Source organism: Erinaceus europaeus, chromosome 20, assembly GCF_950295315.1.
Source record: "Erinaceus europaeus chromosome 20, mEriEur2.1, whole genome shotgun sequence".
Classification (NCBI taxonomy): Eukaryota; Metazoa; Chordata; class Mammalia; order Eulipotyphla; family Erinaceidae; genus Erinaceus; species Erinaceus europaeus.
The window spans coordinates 28,294,096-28,312,817 of NC_080181.1; the positions used below are offsets into that span (position 1 = coordinate 28,294,096).

An 18,722-nucleotide genomic window follows, 5' to 3' on the forward strand; every position below is an offset into this window, starting at 1 on the left:
ATTGTTAGTGACTTGTAATTTTGATTCTGTGGTCAGAGACTAACCGATACTTTTAAGCATATCAAATATTGTTTTGTAATTCCATATAGAAATCCTGACGGATATTCCATTATACAAAAAAAAAGTGCATTTGTTTTATATTTTGCTTTAAACACTTTAACTAGGTCAAGTTCACTGATGAGGTTTCCTAGACTTCTGTATTTCAGGGCTTAATCATTTGCTGCTTTCTTATTCTATCAATTACTGGAGAGTTTTGCAATCTCCAACCATAATGGTCTATTAGTTTATTTATTCCTCATTTCAGTTCTGCCCTGTTTTGACCAATGTGTCTTGTAACTCTGGCCTAAGGTGCTTAGACATTTAGAATTATGTCTTTAATTAATTTTCTGTTATTTTTATATTTTCATACTAGAAATGAAGGCTACAAGAAAAAAATTAATGATGATTATGGTTTACTTTGTACTTCTGTTGGACAGTACTGCTTACTAGAGTATCAAGTTTAATGCCTTTTGGTGACAATAATAAATCTATTTATAAAGAGGAACATCCTGTAATTGGACACTCTTTATTCATTATGTAACTGCTTTCAGTCTGTTGGCTTTTCCCCTCCTCATAAATGTGTTTTTCAAAATGACTTAAGACAAAATGAATGAATAGTTCAGTTTTCTTTGTATTTTTGAAGTCACTGGAAATGTTTGGGGAAGATAATGATAGCCGGAAACTAGGCGTTTTAGCAGAGTGAGCACTTGGGTAAGCTGGGAGTTGTTTCCAGGACAGGGGCATTTGGCAGGAGCCAGTGGTTCATCTAGAAAATTAATTGCAAAAGTGCTCATGGAATCTAGAGTTTCCACACCTGTACTTTTCTGAAATGTCTCGCCCCACTTCTGCCCCCCACCCCCGCCAATGCTATATATCAGTGTGAGATTTTTTTTCCTGGCTTGTTTAATGTTGTTATTGTTGTTGTTGAATTGCCGTTTCTTCTTTGTCTCTTGTGAACTTTGTGAGCCAGACATGTTTCCCTCATACAGGGAATAACTGCGTCTTCAATAACAGGTCTGCAAAGGAATTTGGAAACTAGATTTGCGTCTACTTTGGGAACTCTGTGTTGGCTGAACACACACTCTTCAGAGTCGGATTCCCAGTAACAGGGATGGCAGTGGTACGGTTCACTGGCACCACCACCCCCTTCCATGTCCCCATGAGGTGTCATTCACTCCTTCACAAATATCCAGAACCAGGCAGATGTAGTCTGGGAACAAAAGGGATTGCTTGCTGCTAAGCTTGTGTCTTGTAAGGGCAGAGCTGGGCGAATCTCCCCAACACACACACACACACACACACACACACACACACACACACACACACACACACACACACACACATCTGTGTCTATGGAGAGAATTGACTCCCCCTTGGGAGAAGCCAATCAGTTCAGATTCTCACCGTATTTCTTGGGGACTGTTGCAACTAACTACCTCCTATCCCCTGCCTCCAGGTTACCGCACTCTGATCCACCCTTTGCAGAGCAATAGAGAAATCTTCTAGCATGCCAAGCTGATGCTATCATGCTTGAGATCCTTCAGACAACCCACTACACCTGTTATAAAATTATTCAAACCCCATAACATGTCTCACCAGACCTCCTATTCTCTCCTTTTTCTCTAGCATCATCTCTCACCCCATAATTCACCTATCTCTCTTCCTTTGGCACTTGTAGTGATATGCTCTCTCTGTATTTGGTTCAATTCTGCAGGCATTTATAGAGCATATATTTTTGTCTCAGGTGTTGTTTTGAAGCTCCCAGGATGAAGTTGTTCACACCTGGCTTGTTCTTTCCCACCCTATACACCTGACGAACACCTGGTCATTTTTGAAAGCTCAGCTGGGCCATAGCAGCCTTAGTAACTTCTCCAACCAGGCCAAGACAGGTCTGGATCTTGCACTTATTTCTACAATATCTGTTACAGCTTTGCACAGAGTGCCAATTCACCACAACCTAAGGAGCTCATGCCAGGATTTTAATGTATTGCCTCTTTATTTTTTCCTCTGTCAAGCTTTTGCTGGGGCTTTGTGCCTGTAGCTATTCCACTTATCCCAGTGAGTTTTTTTTTTCTTTTCAGATAGTTGAGGAAAGAGAAAAAGAGAAGGGAATCAACACAGCACTTATCCTGAGTCTTTCTTATAAGTGAAAGAAAGAAGGAAAGAAAGAAAGAAAGAAAGAAAGAAAGAAAGAAAGAAAGAAAGAAACCCACTCAAACAGAAGATGAATCAAAAGAGTTCACAAATGAGAGAAGTACTTCTGTTTATTTTTTTTAATTTTGTTTGTGATTAGTAGTGGATTACAAGATTGTAAGATTACAGTATATAGTTCTACACCGCAGCCACCACCAAAATTCTGTGTCCCTACCCGACAACCTCCCAAAGGCAACCACCATAGTTCTCACCTATTTTTAAACATTGCTTTATTTTGTCTTTTTTTGGTATGCTTATGTGTTTCCATTCTCTAGATTCCAAATGACTGAACCTATCCAGTAGTTATCTTTCATCTCTTTACTTATTTCACTAAGCATAATCACTCCATCCATTTTGTCCCAAAAGACATGATATCCTTTTTGATTGCAGAGTAGTATTCCATGGGGGATATACCCCCATGACTTCTTTAGCCAGTCATCTGTCAATGGGTATTTAGGCTTCTTTCACTCTTTGGCTATTGTAACTAATGCAGCTATGAAGATAGGGGTGCATATATCCCTTCTACTTAATATTTGCATGCCCTTTGGATAAATGCCTAAGAGTGGTATTGCTCGATGATAAGGTAATTCCATTTTTATGTGTTTAAGGACTCTCCATATAGACTTCCAAAGGGGCTGCCCCAGTTTGCATTCCCACCAGCAATGTAGCAGAGTTCCCTTTTCTCCACAACTTCTCCAACACCTGCCATTTCCTGGTTTGTTGGTGGAATCCATTCTCACAGGTGTGAGTGGAATCAGAATTCTTAACTATGGATCTTTGGATATTTCTCTAGGGAAAAAAAAGTTATTTGATAAGCTTCTAGCAGTAGCATGTTATTTCTCACCTTTATAAACTTTCCCAGGTCTGTATATTGGCTGTTACTTACCTATTATGTTTCTTCAAAATAGTTGACTTCGGAATTTAGGTCCATTTGTTTAAAAAGGAGACTTGCTGTTATAAGCATAAATGAAAAAGTGGCATTAATCACAATAATTAGGAGAGAGCCACACACAAAAATATATTCAATGAAAGCAAACAATGTTATTAATATCTAACCAGATGTCAGTTTTCAAAGAACTAAGCTCAAAGCCTTTTTTTTTTCCTCTTTGATGAAAAGGAAGACTGGGAGGCTGGGCAGTAGCATAGCGGGTTAAGCACACATGGCGTGAAGAGCAAGGGGCCAGTGGAAGGATCCCAGTTCGAGCTGCCAGCTCCCCACCTGCAGGGGGGGTCGCTTCGCAAGCAGTGAAGCAGGTCTGCAGGTGTCTATCTTTCTCTCCCCCTCTCTGTCTTCCCCTCTCTCCATTTCTCTCTGTCCTATCCAATAACAACAACAGTAATAACAACAACAGTAACAAAAAAATGTCTCTGTCTCCCCCTCCTCTCTCAATTTCTCTCTGTCCTATCCAACAACAACAACAGCTGTAACAACAATAACAAATACAACAAGGGCAGCAGAAATGGGAAAAATGGCCTCCAGGAGCAGAGGATTCATAGTGCAGGCATTGAGCCCCAGCGAAAACTGTGGAGGCAAAAACAAAAAAAGAAAGAAAAGAAAAAGAAAGGAAAGAAAAGAAAAAAGAAGAAGAAAGAAAGGCTGATGTCATAGTTTACACCTATTCCCACCAAACAAGACTTCTCTTAGACTAATTTCCCGTATTAACAGAATGCAGTGTGACCACGTGATTCAACATAATCGAACGTCTCTGTTGGAGAAACACAGATTGAGGAGGAGACCCTGTAAGACACAGCAAATGGAAACCCATGTTGTTGGGGACAGTACGAGGACATTGCTTTCCCTCTTCCTGAGGGAATGATGAGAAAATATAAGAGAAAAAAGAGAATGGGTGTGTTCCTTTCCTGGGGCAACTGTAGCAGATGGCCACATTTGGTGGTTTAAAGCAATCAGAGATATTTGTTCTCTCGTAGTTCTAGAGACTCAGAGTCCAAAATCAAGGGCTGTCAGAGCTGTGCATCCCCCAAGGCTCTATGGGAAATTACTTCCTTGCTCTCCTAGCTTCTAGAGGCTCCAGGTATTCTTGGCTTTGTAGTCGCATAACTTTCATCTTTACCTCTATTTTTATCTGACCTTCCCCTCCTTCTCCTTAGTGTTTCTCTCCTATATCTTTCTTCTAAAGATGCTTGTCATTGCATCATGACCCACCTGAAGTCCAGATGATCCCATCTCAAGATTCTTGATTTTCCAAAGAAGGTGCACATTCATTCATGCTTCCTAACTGCTTAGTGAATTCTGACTGAAGTTCTGCTTTCAAGCTTTGTAGTTTCTTAGTGAACTCTATTCTGAGTTCCTCTTTTGCGTGTCTTAATTCCATAGTAAAATGCTCTTTCAAGTCTTGCTGAGATGTTTGGAGACTCCTCACAATGAGCTCTCTGTAGTCTGTCTCTGACAGTCTCCCTAAATACGTAATTCTTTGTAGTTCCTCTGTTAAGTTCCTATCTGATTGATGTGGCTTGCTCAATTGTTTATTTCTATTTCTCTGCTTACGCATTTATTGTGCTGGTTATTGCTGGCCAGCAGGTGGTGCTATTGTGATCTCTAGGCTTCTCTTGTGGGGTGAAGAAGGCCAAATTCACAGGCTCGGCAGATACTGGAGTGTGCACATATATTTGAGGAGGGGTGATCATTCGGTCTACTGCAGTAGACAAGGAAATCAAAGCCTCAGTGACACGTGCTGAAAAAGGAGTAAGTTGAGTGGACCTTCCGGAGGAATGTTTAACAAAATATGAATATATTTTATTTGCTGTTGAGATGTTTCATTTGAAATCATTTAAATTACTAGAATGTGGTACCCCCACCCATCTTACCCTAAATTTTTAATCAGTCTACTAACAGCAAACAAGTACACACTAGAACTCACACACACACACACACACACACACACACACACACACACACATATATTAATTTCTCTCTGTGGCTATGTTAGCATATCTTTATCTCTTTGAAGCAGTCCACACCCTTCTTTTTATACATTGCTACCACTAGTGGTTCATAAAAGCTCTTGTTTTGTCAGATTCGTTCCCCTTTTTTTTTTCAACATTATATGTTTCACCTATCCACCTAATAATGTTTGTCTCATGTTCATTCCTTCTAAATGCTAGATAGGGTAGAGGAGGAGACAAACATTCAAAAATCACATAATTCATTAAAATAAAGTGTGTGTGTTTATTTTTATTGCCACCAGGGTTATTGCTGGTGCTCAGTGCCTATACTAAGAATCCATCCCTCCCAGTGGCCTTTTTTTTCCTTTTGTTTTTGTTTTTTTTTTTTCCTTTCTATTTTTATTAGATAGGACAGAGAGAAATTGAGAGAGGGAGAGAGAAAGAGAGACACCTGCAGACCTGCTTCACCACTTGTGGAGTGTCCCCCCCTGCAGGCAGGGAGTGGGGACTCGAATCCAGGTCCTTGCACATGGTAATGTATAGGCATAACTGGGCCTGCCACCATCCAGCCCTCCAAATGTGTATTTTAAACAAATAAGTACATGCTAGATGGTATTCCACCTTGTACATGTAATACAATTTATTAGTAGTACGTTCCTCTAGACCAAGGGTGAGGGACCTTTTATTCTTCCAGGGGCCATTTGGACTATTTACAAATCACTCTTGCCCCATATAAAATTATCAACTTAAAAATTAGCACTTAGGGGTCCCGGCGGTAGCAGCAGGTTAAGCGCACATGGTGCAAAGCTCAAGGACCTGTGTAAGGATTCCAGTTCGAGCCCCTGGCTCACCACCTGCAGGGGGTGGGGGTGGTCACTTCACGGGTGGTAAGCAGGTCTGCAGGTGTCTATCTCTCTCTCTTTCTCTCCCTTCTCTGTCTTCCCCTCCTGTCTTGATTTCTCTCTGTCCTAACAGTGGCAACAATAGCAACAACAACAAGGGTAACAAAATGGGAAAAATGGCCTCCAGGAGCAGTAGATTCTAGTGCAGGCACTGAACCCCAGTAATAACCCTGGAGGCAAAAAAAAATTAGCACTTAGGGTGGATGGGGTGGGGGGGTAGATAGTATAATGATTATTCAGAAAGACTCTCCTGCCTGAGGCTCCAAAATCCCAGGCTTAATCACCAGCAACACCTTAAACCAGAGTTGAGCAGTGTTCTGGTTAAATAAATATATATATATAGAGAGAGATAGCAATTAATGTCACTGTGATAAAAAGCTAGACTGATTGAATGTCAAGTCCTCACCTCCCCCTCCACCCCCACCCCTACTCCTATCCCCACCCTGGTGGTTGCCTTGGCGGGACCAGGACAAACGATTTTGGCCCTTGGGCTGGCCGTTCTCCAGCCCCACTCTAGATGGATTCCCCCTAATGCACGTCCACCTCTTGCTTCCACAGCCAGTGCTATAACAGATACATTCTCAGTGTCTCCTCTACACTCACGTGGTGTGTGTGTGTGTGTGTGTGTGTGTTGGTTTGGTTTTTTGTGTGGAATATCTTGATCAAAGGATCAAGATATTCCACACAAGTGCCTAAGTTTAATCAGATGCCTAAGTTTAATAACTCTCCACAATGGCAGCATCAGTCTAGAAAAAGTACAATGGACTGGGACTTGGGCGGTAGCGCAGTGGGTTAAGCGTAAGTGGCACAAAGCGCAAGGACCGGCCGAAGGATCCCGATTCAAGTCCCCGGCTCCCCACCTGCAAGGGAGTCACTTCACAGAAGGCGAAGCAGGTCTGCAGATGTCTGTCTTTCTCTCCCCGTCTCTGTATTCTCCTCCTCTCTCCATTTCTCTCTGTCTTGTACAACAACAATGACATCATCAACAACAGCAATAATAACTACAACAATAAAAAACAACAAGGGCAACAAAAGGGAATAAATATTTTTTAAAAATATTTTTTAAAGTACAATGGACTGCCCATTCTTGCCATGCCAGGAATTCCTATTATGTGGCTTCCTGATTTTTGCCTGTCAGTTGACATTAAAGTCTTTTCTGTCTTCCGCATTTGTATTTCTCTGCCTCTTGGTAAGACTAAGCATCATTCTGTCCCTCTATTAAACTGTCATGTTTCCGTTTCTGTGTATCACCCACTCATGATGTGCTTCCCCTAACCGTGAGGGGATGCCTCTATTAAAAATAATAACCCTTTGCCCTTTTTAGTCATAGCAAACATCTTCTAGTTTGTTAACTTCCTGTTAAGAAAAAGAGAAAATTGGGGCCAGGTAGTGAGGCTCTTGGTTAAGCGCATGTATTGCCATGCACAAGGACCCAGACTCATGCCCCTGGCCCCCACCTGCAAGAGGAAAGCTTCACAAGCGGTAAAGCACATCTGCAGGTATCCCTCTGTATCATTCCCTCTGTCTCCCCGTCTCAATTTCTCTCTGTTCTATCAAAATAAAATTAACTTAAAAAAAAATAAAGATAGGGGGTCTGGCAGTAGTGCAGCGGATTCAGCACACATGGTGTGAAGCGCAAGGACCTGCGTAAGGATCCTGGTTCGAGGCCCCGGCTCCCCACCTGCAGGGGAGTCGCTTCACAAGTGGTGAAGCAGGTCTGCAGGTGTCTATCTTTCTCTGTCCCTCTCTGTCGTCCCCTCATCTCTCTATTTCTCTCTGTCCTAGCCTACAACAACGACATCAATAACAACAATAATAATAATAACTAAAACAACAAGGGCAACAAAAGGAGGAAAAAGCAAATTTTTAAAAATTAAAAAAATAAATATTTTAAAATGTTAAAGAAAAAGAGCAAGCTAAAACACAAGTGAAGGTGTAAACTGCAGTACTACCAAGTCTATAAAAACGAAAGGGTTGTGAGAGTACTATGAGCAGATATATAGCATTCCCGAAGTGTTCCCAGGACAAAGTCATGAAGAAACAGAATTCCTAAATAGACCTTTCTGGTTGTAAGAATATTCAGTTATATCATAAACTACTCTGAACTAGCTAGCCTCACTTGTAAATTCTGTCTAACAACTTATGAAAGAGGAAATGCTAGTCTTTCTTGAACTCTTTCAAATAATTAAAGAGGAGAAATACTGCCAGGCTTATTCTACAAGATCACCATTACCAAGCTATATAAAAACAGCACAAGAAAAAAATTGCTGACCAATATATCTTAACAATATAGATGGGAAAATTACCCCCAAACACTAATAAAAATGCATAGAATTAAAAACTTTTGTATACATACTCTCAGAGGGGTAAATGTTAGGGGAAAATAACCAGAAGACTCTGAACTCCAGTTCCATCTGGATCCAGAGGAAGAGAGGATGAAAAAAAAATTAAAAAGGAGAAGAAGGAGAGAAAAGACAGGACACTCAGAAGTAGTAGGTGTGACTTAGAAAAGAAGAGAAGGCAGGACCATAGGAAAAAAAAATCAGCTATATAAGTATAGATAGATAGTCATAGAAATAATAGATGACCCATATCTGTGATGTTGTGAGAACTAGTGCAATTTCCAATGGAGGGAATAGGGACACAGAATTTGATGGTGGAAAAGGTGTGGAATTATAGCCCTGTTACATTATAATTTTGTAAATTAATATTAAATCACTAGTATGAATTTTTTAATTGTGGGTTAAAAGATACTATCAAGAGCATGAAAAAAGAACTCAGAAAAATGGGATGTTTGCAAAGCAGATATCAGATAAAGGTTGAAAAGCCATATATACTAAAAATGCCTATAATTCAGTAACAAAATGACAGGTCAGTTTAAAAAGTGAGCAAGAGACATGACTAAACATTCCTCCAAGATATACAAATGGAAAATAAGCACATGAAGTAATAGTCAATAGTCATTAGTATGGAAACAAAACCCCAGTGAGATGCTATGTTGCATTTAGTAGGATGGCCAGAAATTTTCTTAAATGGAAAATACCAAAGGTTGACACCGATGTAGAGAATTTAAAAACCTTTATGGGCTTCTAGTGAGAATACTACAGTGGTGCAACCACCGTAGAAAAAAAAAATTGGCAAAGCTTTAACAAAAAGTTAAGCAGAATTACCATATGAACTGGCAAGTCCTCTTCTAGTTACTTAGTGGAAAAAAAATTGAAAGGAAGAATTCAGACAGGTATATTTTATGCCAATGTTCACAACAACATTATTCACAGTAACCAAGAGGTGGAAACCTTCCACATGTCTATCAACTGATGAACTGATAAACAAAATGCGGTACAAGAATACAATAGAATATTACTCAGCCATAAAAAGGAATGAAATTCTGATACATGTTGCAACTTGGATCAACCCCGAAGACATTAGACTAAGTGGAATCAGCCAAAACCCAAAGGAACTCAGCAGGTATGACTTCACTTAGATGAAAAATGTCGAGCAGGCAGAAGCACAGAGACAAAAAAGTAGATTAGAGCTGACTAGGAGTCGTGAAAAGGAAAATGGGGAATTTTTCTTAAATGTTCCTGTTATGGAGTGATGAAGTTTTCAAATAGAAATCGCGATAACGGTCATGCATTATGTGAATATGATTCATGCCACTGAATTGTATCCATTTTCATTCTGTTTAAAGATGGATGTGTTTGCTAGTTTATGCGTGAGAGAAAGAACTTGAATATCTCTCTGACATATACAGAGCCAGGGATTGAACTCAGGACTTTCAGCGTGGTTTCTAAACTGACTCTTAACTAATTAATTAAAAGTGGCTAAAGGAGCAACACGTGTGATGGAAATATTCTCTATTGTATTTGCAGCGGTGCCTGGATGACTCCCAATTTTCAAATCCCACTGGGCGTTATTTCGCTCTGTGTGAATCCTGTATTTAAGGACCAGATGATTTCAAGCCCTCGCACAGCAACGCGGGCCTCTGCTAAGGGGAAGCTGCAGACCTGGTGGCATCCCTTCTCACAATTCAACTGCTCCTGCATCTCATCTCATCTCATGCAACCCAGTAGCCATGTTTACGAATCACTGTGAGTCTGAAAGCTCTTGACTGGGTAGTTGGGTTTTTTTTTTTTCCTTCTGTTTGATTTGTTTTGTTTTTTCATTTCTAAACTGTCTCTTGCTTGGAGACATTTTACAGTTCCAAACAGCAGGCTAGTGGGGACCTGCGAGCTGGCAGTGAAGGAAAAGTGGAGGTGATGGTTGGCTAGAGGGGAGGAACATGGAACCGAAGGCAGAAGCGGCCTCTGCTGCAGGTCCAGGCTAGGCAGGGAGAGGGAGAAAGGAGCTTGGGTGTTCCCTGTTTTCTTTACATTTCCCTTCTCCCTTTCCAAGGAAAATGAAATAATTCTTTCAGACAGCTCTGCATCTGGAGTTCCTGGCAGTGGAGGGCAGAGTCTTTCCTGCTAAGGTGCTTGTTTCCCAGCTCCAGGAGGAAAATGGCCGCACTTCCTGTCACAGGCCGACTCCTCCTGGCCCCTCACTGACGCTGCACCCAAATCCTGCCACACTGCCCACCACATCCTGCACCCCTCCCAGGGGGACCCGTCCAGGCCTGTCACTTGCTTCCTCCCCCTCTCCTAATCCCAGCCTAGTAGGGGTTGCTGAGGCCAGGCTGTGGGCTTGTCTCGCCATGGGAAACTGCTCTCCTGCTGGTCCCAGCCAGGGAACGTAATTGCCTTGGAAAGAGTTGTACTCGACTCCCATGGGTGTGACAGGGAACTCAGCTACCTCTCCCAGTGCCACAGGCGCTTCTTCCACATGCACCTGGGGATCTGGCTTCGCCTTGGGGGGCAAATGGGAAAAGTGAACATCAGCCTGGGAGCACTGGCTCTTCTCTGTGGTGGGCAGAGGAATTGACTTGCCTGCATGTGTGCATGTGTTTGACTTGGTCTGCCTCTAACACCTGTAGTTTTTAAAATAGCCCTTTGAGGGTGGACTGGGGAGGTGGTTCAGAGCTATAGAACATGCCTTGTCCTGGGCTTAGTCCCTGGCACTGCATATGATGGAGTGGTGCCCTGGTCTCTTTCAATAAATACAAATAAGTAAGACATTCAGCTTCCGAGATCAGATGAGATCGGGCATGTTCAGAGTGGTATGGCCGTAGACAAGTAAGACATTTAAAAGAAAATGTTTGAAGTACCCCAGATCCAACCACCATGTCCCTTTCACCCTATCCCCCCACACACAAACCCCCCAAGGCACACACAGCCCAGAGAGGCTAGCTGATTTGCCCAATGTGCCCTTCTGGTGTCTGGCAAGAGCCAGGACTGGGATGGGCTTTCAAGCTCGTCTTGTCTCCCCACTGGTTAATGACCTTCCTTTCTCCCAGAGGAGAGGTTCAAGTTCCTCACAGGGCCCCCTAAATATCCCCAACCTAACCTTCCTTCTTTCCACCCCAAACCCCTTTGATTTCCTTGCCTGCTCCCCTTCCGCTCCCTCCTCCCCACCACACTGGTCAGTCTCTTGGTACCCCAAACCTGTCCTGCCTCCTCCCTTCTCAGCATCACTAGTCCCTCATCTCTCATGGCTTGGCTAAATGTCACCTTTCAGCATGGTGTCTCTGGTTCCTCCCTTCACCAACCCAGCCTGTGCCCTCAAACCACCAAATGTTGTCTTCTGTCTTAGTACTTCCCAGTGCCGACCACACTCTTCCAGGGCCTTATTGCCTCTGTATCTGTGACCTGACCCTCTGCTCCTGCCTCCAGCACGTGGCTACCAGGGCAGGATGCTGTGTATTTCTTTGACTGCCACATCCCCAACAGCTCAGGGGCCTCTCTTGACACAACTAACTAAGCTTTTGGCTCGTTTGTTTTTTGTTTCTGTTTTTGTTTTTGCCAGAGCACTGCTCATCTCTGGCTGATGGTGATGCAGGGAATTAAACCTGGCTCCTTGGAGCTCCAGACATTCAAGTCTTTTTGCACGAAAGACTATACTATCTCTGCAGCCCCTTAACTGGGCGTTGGAAAGCCTGCCTGCACCATATTCTCACTCAACTTTCTCAGAGTTTCCCCCTCTGCTACCAAAGGGGAGTGGTCCAGGGCAGAGGCATAGGACTTAGATGTGGGAGGACCCAGATTCAGTACTGCAAATCCCACTGTAGTTCTTCATCCTCTTTCTCTTGAAATTGGTCATCTCTCTTTTTAAAAAAAAATTCTTTATTGGCAGATTAATGTTTTACATTAGACAGTAAATACAATAGTTTGTACATGCATAACATTTCCCAGTTTTCCATATAACAATACAACCCCCACTAGGTCCTCTGTCATCCTTTTTGACCTGTACTCTCCCCCCCACCCACCCCAGAGTCTTTTACTTTGGTGCAATATACCAACTCCAGTTCAGGTTCTATTTGTGTTTTCTCTTCTGATTTTTTTTTTATTTATATGATAACAAATTAATAGGAGTGTGCATAAACACCATTCCCACCACCAAAAGACTGTGTCCCATCCCCTCCCCCTCCACCCCACTCCCGTCCCATGTAGCTGAACATCCACCCTCACCCTCCACCCAGGGTTTTTACTTTGGTGCCCTACTACAAATTTACAGTGAGATCATCCCACATTCATCCTTCTGTTTCTGACTTATTTCACTTAACATGATTTTTTCAAGCTCCATCCAAGAGGGGCTGAAAACAGTGAAATCACCATTTTTAATAGCTGAGTAGTATTCCATTGTGTATCTAGACCACAACTTGCTCAGCCACTCATCTATTGTTGGACACCTGGATTGCTTCCAGGTTTTAGCTATTATAAATTGTGCTGCTATGAACGTGGTTATACACAAATCTTTTTGGGCCTCAGAGACTGAATATCAAGCTTACCAATTGAAATCTCCACCGTTTGGAACTTAACCCCACAAAAGATCTAGTGAAAACTGGAGCCTGACAATCCTACACCGCAATAATTGCCACAGGACCTCAGTGGGGATGAAGAGGCGCTGTGTTCTGAGTTAGGAAGGGCAGCAGTGGGGGTGGCACTGACACCTCACTGACTGGAGCAGCTGAGCCCCAGTGGCCCTGCTGTGGACCTCTCAGTGACTCAGCTAGTCACATGGGTGTGTGGTGGCTCCCCAGACCGTCTCAGATGCTCGGGGTTTTCTTGTGACAGGGCTTTGTAGAGTAGCAGCCAGCTGCACATCATGTGGGGCAAACTGGGTGATCTCTCTAGACTGCACTTGCCTTAGAACTAGGAGGAGATGGGTGAAAGGCTTGGATTAGGATGTTTCAAAGGTTCTCTGTTAACTTTATTTACATAGGATAAACTCCTATCATCTCATTGTTGCACCATGTTTAGAAATTGTATCTGCCTGGCACCATACAAGTTTGGGGTGGAGGGTGCAGGGGGAGGAGCTATTGGATGTATTGAGAATTTGCTCTTTCTTCTCAAGATTGTTTTGGCAATTCTAGGTCTTTTCTGGTTCCAGATAAACATTTGTAGCTTTTGTTCTATTCTCCTAAAAAGTTGGGTGGGACCTTGATAGGAACTGCATTCAATTTGTATATGGCTCTGGGTAGTATATTCATTTTGAGTATGTCATTTCTTCCAGTCCATGAACATGGAGTATCTTTCCACTTCTTTGTGTCTTCTGCTGTTTCCTTGAATAGTGACTCATAATTTTCAGTATACAAGTCTCTCATTTCTTTTGTTAGGTTTATTCATAGATATTTTATTGTTTTGTTGCTATAGTAAAAGGGATTGATTTTTTTTCTTCTGCTACCTTAGTGTTTGTATAGAGGAATGCCACTGACTTTTGTATGGTAATTTTGTAGCCTGACACCTTACTATTTCCTGGTGCTTACTGCTGATCCTTTAGGTTTTTCTATAAATACTATCATATCATTTGCAAATAGGGAGAGTTTGACTTCTTCTCTTCCAATCTGTATCCCTTTAATTCCTTGCTCCTGCCTGATTGCTATGGCAAGAACTTCCAACACTATGTTGAATAGTAATGGTGATAGTGGGCAGCCCTGTCTAGTACCTATCTGAGGGGAAATACTTCCAGTTTTTCACCACTGAGTATGATGCTGACTGTAGGTTTGCTATATATGGACTCCACTATCTTGAGGAATTTTCCATCTATTCCCTTTTTTTGTAATTCTTTTCTTGATCATAAAAGGATGTTGGATTTTGTCAAAGGATTTCTCTGCATCTTTTGATATAGCCATGTGGTTTTTGGTCTTGCTTCTTTTGATTGACACTTATTACCTACATATATTGATTTACGTTTATTGGCTTACATATATTTAAATTATTTACATTTATCGATTCACATATATCAAACCAACTTTGCATTGTTGGGATAAACCCCCCTTTTGTGATGAACAATCTTTTTTAATACACTGCTGTATCTGATTAGCTAGAATTCTGCTCAATATTTTAGCATTTATGTTCATCAGAGGTATTGGTCTATAGTTTGCTTTTTTAATTGTGTCCCTGTCTGCTTTTGGTATCAGGGTGATGTTGGCTTCATGGAAGGTGAAAGGGTGTATTCCTGTAGCTTCAATCTTTTAAAAGAGTTTTAAAAGTAGAATTATTAACTCTTCCTTGAAGGTTTTGTAGAATTCACTTGTAAAACCATCTGGTCCAGGACTTTTATTCTTGGGAAGGTTTTTGATAACTGTTTGAATTTCTTTGGCTGTGATTGGCCTGTTCATATTTTCTAGTTCCTCTTTGTTTAATTTTGGAAGTTTGTAGGTATATAGGAACTCTTCCATTTCTTTCAGATTCTCTAGTTTGGTGGCATAGAGTTGTTCATAGAAGCCTCACATGGTATGTTGAATTTCTGTGGTGTCTGTTGTGATATCTCCTCTTTGATTTACAATCTGATTTATTTGGGTCCTCTCCCTTTTTTATTTTGTGAATCTGGCTAAAAGTTTGCTGATTTTGTTTATCCTTTTGAAGAACCAGTATTTAGCTCTGTTGATCTTTTGTATTGTTCTCTTATTTTCAATGTCATTTATTTCTGTTCTAATTTTAGTTATTTCAGTCCTTCTGGTTGCTTTGGTGTTCTTGTATTCTTCTTCTTCTAAGTCTTTAAGGTGTGCATTCAGGTTGTTTATATAAGCTTTTTATCATATCCTAATGTGTACTTGTATGGCTATAAACTTCCCTCTCAGTACTACCTTAGCTGTGTCCCGAATATTTTAGTAGTTTGTGTTTTCATTTTTGTTGAGTTCTCAAAACTTTTTAATGTCTTTCTTAATTTCCTCTTTGGCCCATATTTTGAGACTTTTACTAAATTTTTGTTGTTAAGTGTTAATTTAATTCCACTGTGGTCTGAGAAGATGCTCAAGATGATTTCAATGTTCTTGAATTTCTTGACACTATCTTTGTGGCCTAACATAGGGTCTATCCTTGAGAATGACCCATGTGGACTGAATAGAATGTGTATTCCAGTGTCTTGGGGTGAATGACTCTGAAAATGTCCGATAATTCTAGTTTTTCTGTCTTTTCATTTAATTCCCTTATTTCTTTACTAATTCTCTGCCTAGATGATGTGTCAAGTTGAGAGAGTGGGGTGTTGAAGTCCCCTACTATTACTATGCTGCTGTTCATATATTGCTGTAGCTCTTTCAGTAGATGTTTGATGTATTTAGATGGCCTCTCACTGGACGCATCAATGTTAAGTCCTCTAGACTGACTGATCCTCTCAGCATTAAGTAATGTCCATCCCTATCTTATTTTATTTTATTTACTTTAAGGCCTATTGCGTCATATATGAGAATAGCTGTTTCTGTCCTTTTTTGTGTTCCATTGGCTTGTATAAAAGTATTCCTGGGAAATCATGTGACAGATGCCTGGCCTTCTGTGCAAAGGACTACGAAGGCTCTGCACACACAGGGATGTATGCACCCCTGTATTCATCTGTGTTAACCCCAATTGTGAAGCAACGCAAATGTCCAACAACAGATAAGTGGCTAGGAAAGTAAGGGTACACAGATACAATGGGATACTACTCAACTGTAAGAAAGGATAAAACCTTCTCCTTTAAAAAAGATGAATTTATTATTAGTTATTAATCTTTTTAATTTTATTTTATTATTGGATAGAAACAGAGAAATTGAGAGGGATGGGGCAGATAGAGAGGGAAAGAGACAGAGAGATACCTGCAGCCCTGCTTCACCACTCTGTAGGTGGGGACCAGAAGATTAAACCTGGAAACTTGTGCACTGTAGTGTGTGCGCCTAACCAGGTGTGCCACTGCCTGGCCCCATGAAACCTTCTCCTTTGTCACATCTTGGATGGAAATTAAAGGAATATGTTAAGTGAGATAAGCCAGAATGAGGACAAATACTAGATGATCTCACTCATATTTAGAATGTAAGAAATGAAAAAAAAAAAAAGAGCACAGGGAGAAACTTAGACTGGTGTGGTCTGTTGTACAAAGTCAAGGACTCTTAAAGTTGGGGAAGTCAATGGGGAGGGACTGAGAGGGCATTCAAGAGCTGGGGAGATTGCACAATGGTTATGCAAAAAGCCTTTTATGCCTAAGGCACTGGTGGTCCCACATTCAGTCCCCAGCACCACTACAAACCAGAGCTGAGCAATGTTCTGGTAAAAACAAACAAACAAAAAACAGTGCCTAGTGACAGAGGAAGATTTAAGTCAGCAGTGACAGTGGTATGCAGACACCTATCATAGGAAGATTAAAAAATTGTTTTTATATGACAACAGCTGTCTTGTGAATCATTATTTCCACCCAATAAAGTAACTTGGAGAAGAAAAAAGGGGGAGCTAGGTGGTGGCGCACCAGGTTAAGTGCACATAGTGCAAAGGCAAAGATCAGCACAAGGATTCCAGTTCAAGACCCCAGTCCCCATCTATAGAGAGGACTGATTGCTTCACAAGTGGTGAAGCAGGTCTGCAAGTGTCTATCTTTCTCTCTCTCTCTCTCTCTCTCTCTCTCTCTCTCCTCCTCTCTCAATTTCTCTCTGTCCTAGCCAATAAAAAAATGGGGGGGGGAATGGCCTTTAGGAGCAGTAGATTCTTTTTGTTTAATATTTATTTCCTTTTGTTGCCTTTGTTGATTTATTGTTGTAGTTATTATTGTTGTTTGTCAGTCAGCCCCCCTGCTGCATTACTGATGCTGTGGTCTATTTACATAATCACTGTTTTGCATGAGACCTGCCCTGCCTGCAGGGTATTGGTTAATCCCACTGGTTAGAACCTTCACAACAGCTGCTATGGAAGCTTTCCACCTTCGTGCTCTTTTCTCCACCCCCTCTCCTAGCCATTTCCTTTTCCCACTTGCCACTTCCAGCTAAAGATACATATATATAAAGGCGTGGTCTCTGATCAATAAAGGCACTGCATTGCTTTCCCGCTCCGCCACGAGTTCCTGGTCTCTCTCTCCAGCGACGCTAGCCCGGCAGTTGTTGTTATTGATGTTGTTGTTGGATAGGACAGTGAGAAATGGAGAGAGGAGGGGAAGACAGAGAGGGGGAGAGAAAGATAGACACCTACAGACCTGCTTCATTGCCTGTGAAGTGACTCCCCTGCAGATAGGGAGCCAGAGGCTTGAACCGGGATCCTTTTGCCGGTCCTTGCACTTTGTGCCACATGTGCTTAACCTGCTGCGCTACCACCCAACTCCTCCCAGAGCAGTGGATTCATAGTGCAGGTACCGAGTCCCAGAGATAACCCTGGAGGCAAAAAGAAAAAAGAGAGAAAGAAAGAAAGAGTGAAAGAGAGAGAGAGAGAAAGAAAGAAAGAAAGAAAAGAGAAGAAAAGAAAAGAAGAAAGAGAAAAAGAAAAAAGAGTATACATACATGCACACCAAATTCTAAGAGCCTGCCATGTCCTCAAGAAAAGGGACTTTGCTTGGCATGAGAATCCTAAGTGTTTGTGGACTTCCTTCCTCTGTGCTCTCGCATCCATAGGCCCACATTCTCTCCCCATTCTACCATGTGGACCACCTGCCCCTCACTAATGTGATGGGCCAGCCAGGTCCTCACCACAGAGCTCAGCGAGCAGGTGGGCCCCTCCACACCAAGGTACCTGAGTGCTTCCGACTACAGCTTAACAGGGAGGACACAGAACCGAGGCCTAAAACCTGGAACTAACACTGGGGAGCTGGGGCCAATCTTATCTGCAAGTTAAAAAGTAGCTCCAGAGCATTCACCACCAGACAGACGTAAGGAGGAGACGTAAGGCACGTGCAGAGGAGCATTTGGTTTACTATCGACGTTTGCTACACTGAGGAAACAGGGTTTACAGCACTGCACATGTTTCAAGTGCAGTTTCTCACCACAGTAACTGTGTGCATCACGCCACATCCACCACCACCCCGTCAAGCCTTTCTACCAGCTCCTCTACCCTTCCCCTCTGGCAGCCATGATACTAGTGATTTTTTAAAAATATTTATTTATTTTTCCTTTTGTTGCCCCTGTTGGTTCTTTTTATTGTTGTAGTAGTTATTATTATTGTTGTTATTGATGTCATCATTGTTGGATAGGACAGAGAGAAATAGAGAGAGGAGGAGGAGAAGGCAGAGAGGGGGAGAGAAAGGTAGACACCTGCAGACCTTCAGTAGGTGGGGAGCCGGGGGCTCAAACCGAGACCCTTGCGCTGGTCCTTGTGCTTCGCGCCACATGCGCTTAACCCACTGTGCTACTGCCTGACT

The 18,722-nt window shown here is 42.0% G+C and overlaps 1 long non-coding RNA gene across 1 annotated transcript in view; it reads right to left on the minus strand.

Moving 5' to 3' along the window:
- The window catches only part of LOC132534916 (uncharacterized), a 32,009-nt gene extending 18,949 nt beyond the window's left edge, over positions 1 to 13,060 (minus strand). Inside the window, exon 1 of the long non-coding RNA XR_009546673.1 lies at positions 12,938 to 13,060. This is a non-coding gene — a long non-coding RNA (uncharacterized LOC132534916). The remainder of the gene's footprint in view (positions 1 to 12,937) is intronic.
- Positions 13,061 to 18,722: the final 5,662 nt, after the last annotated feature.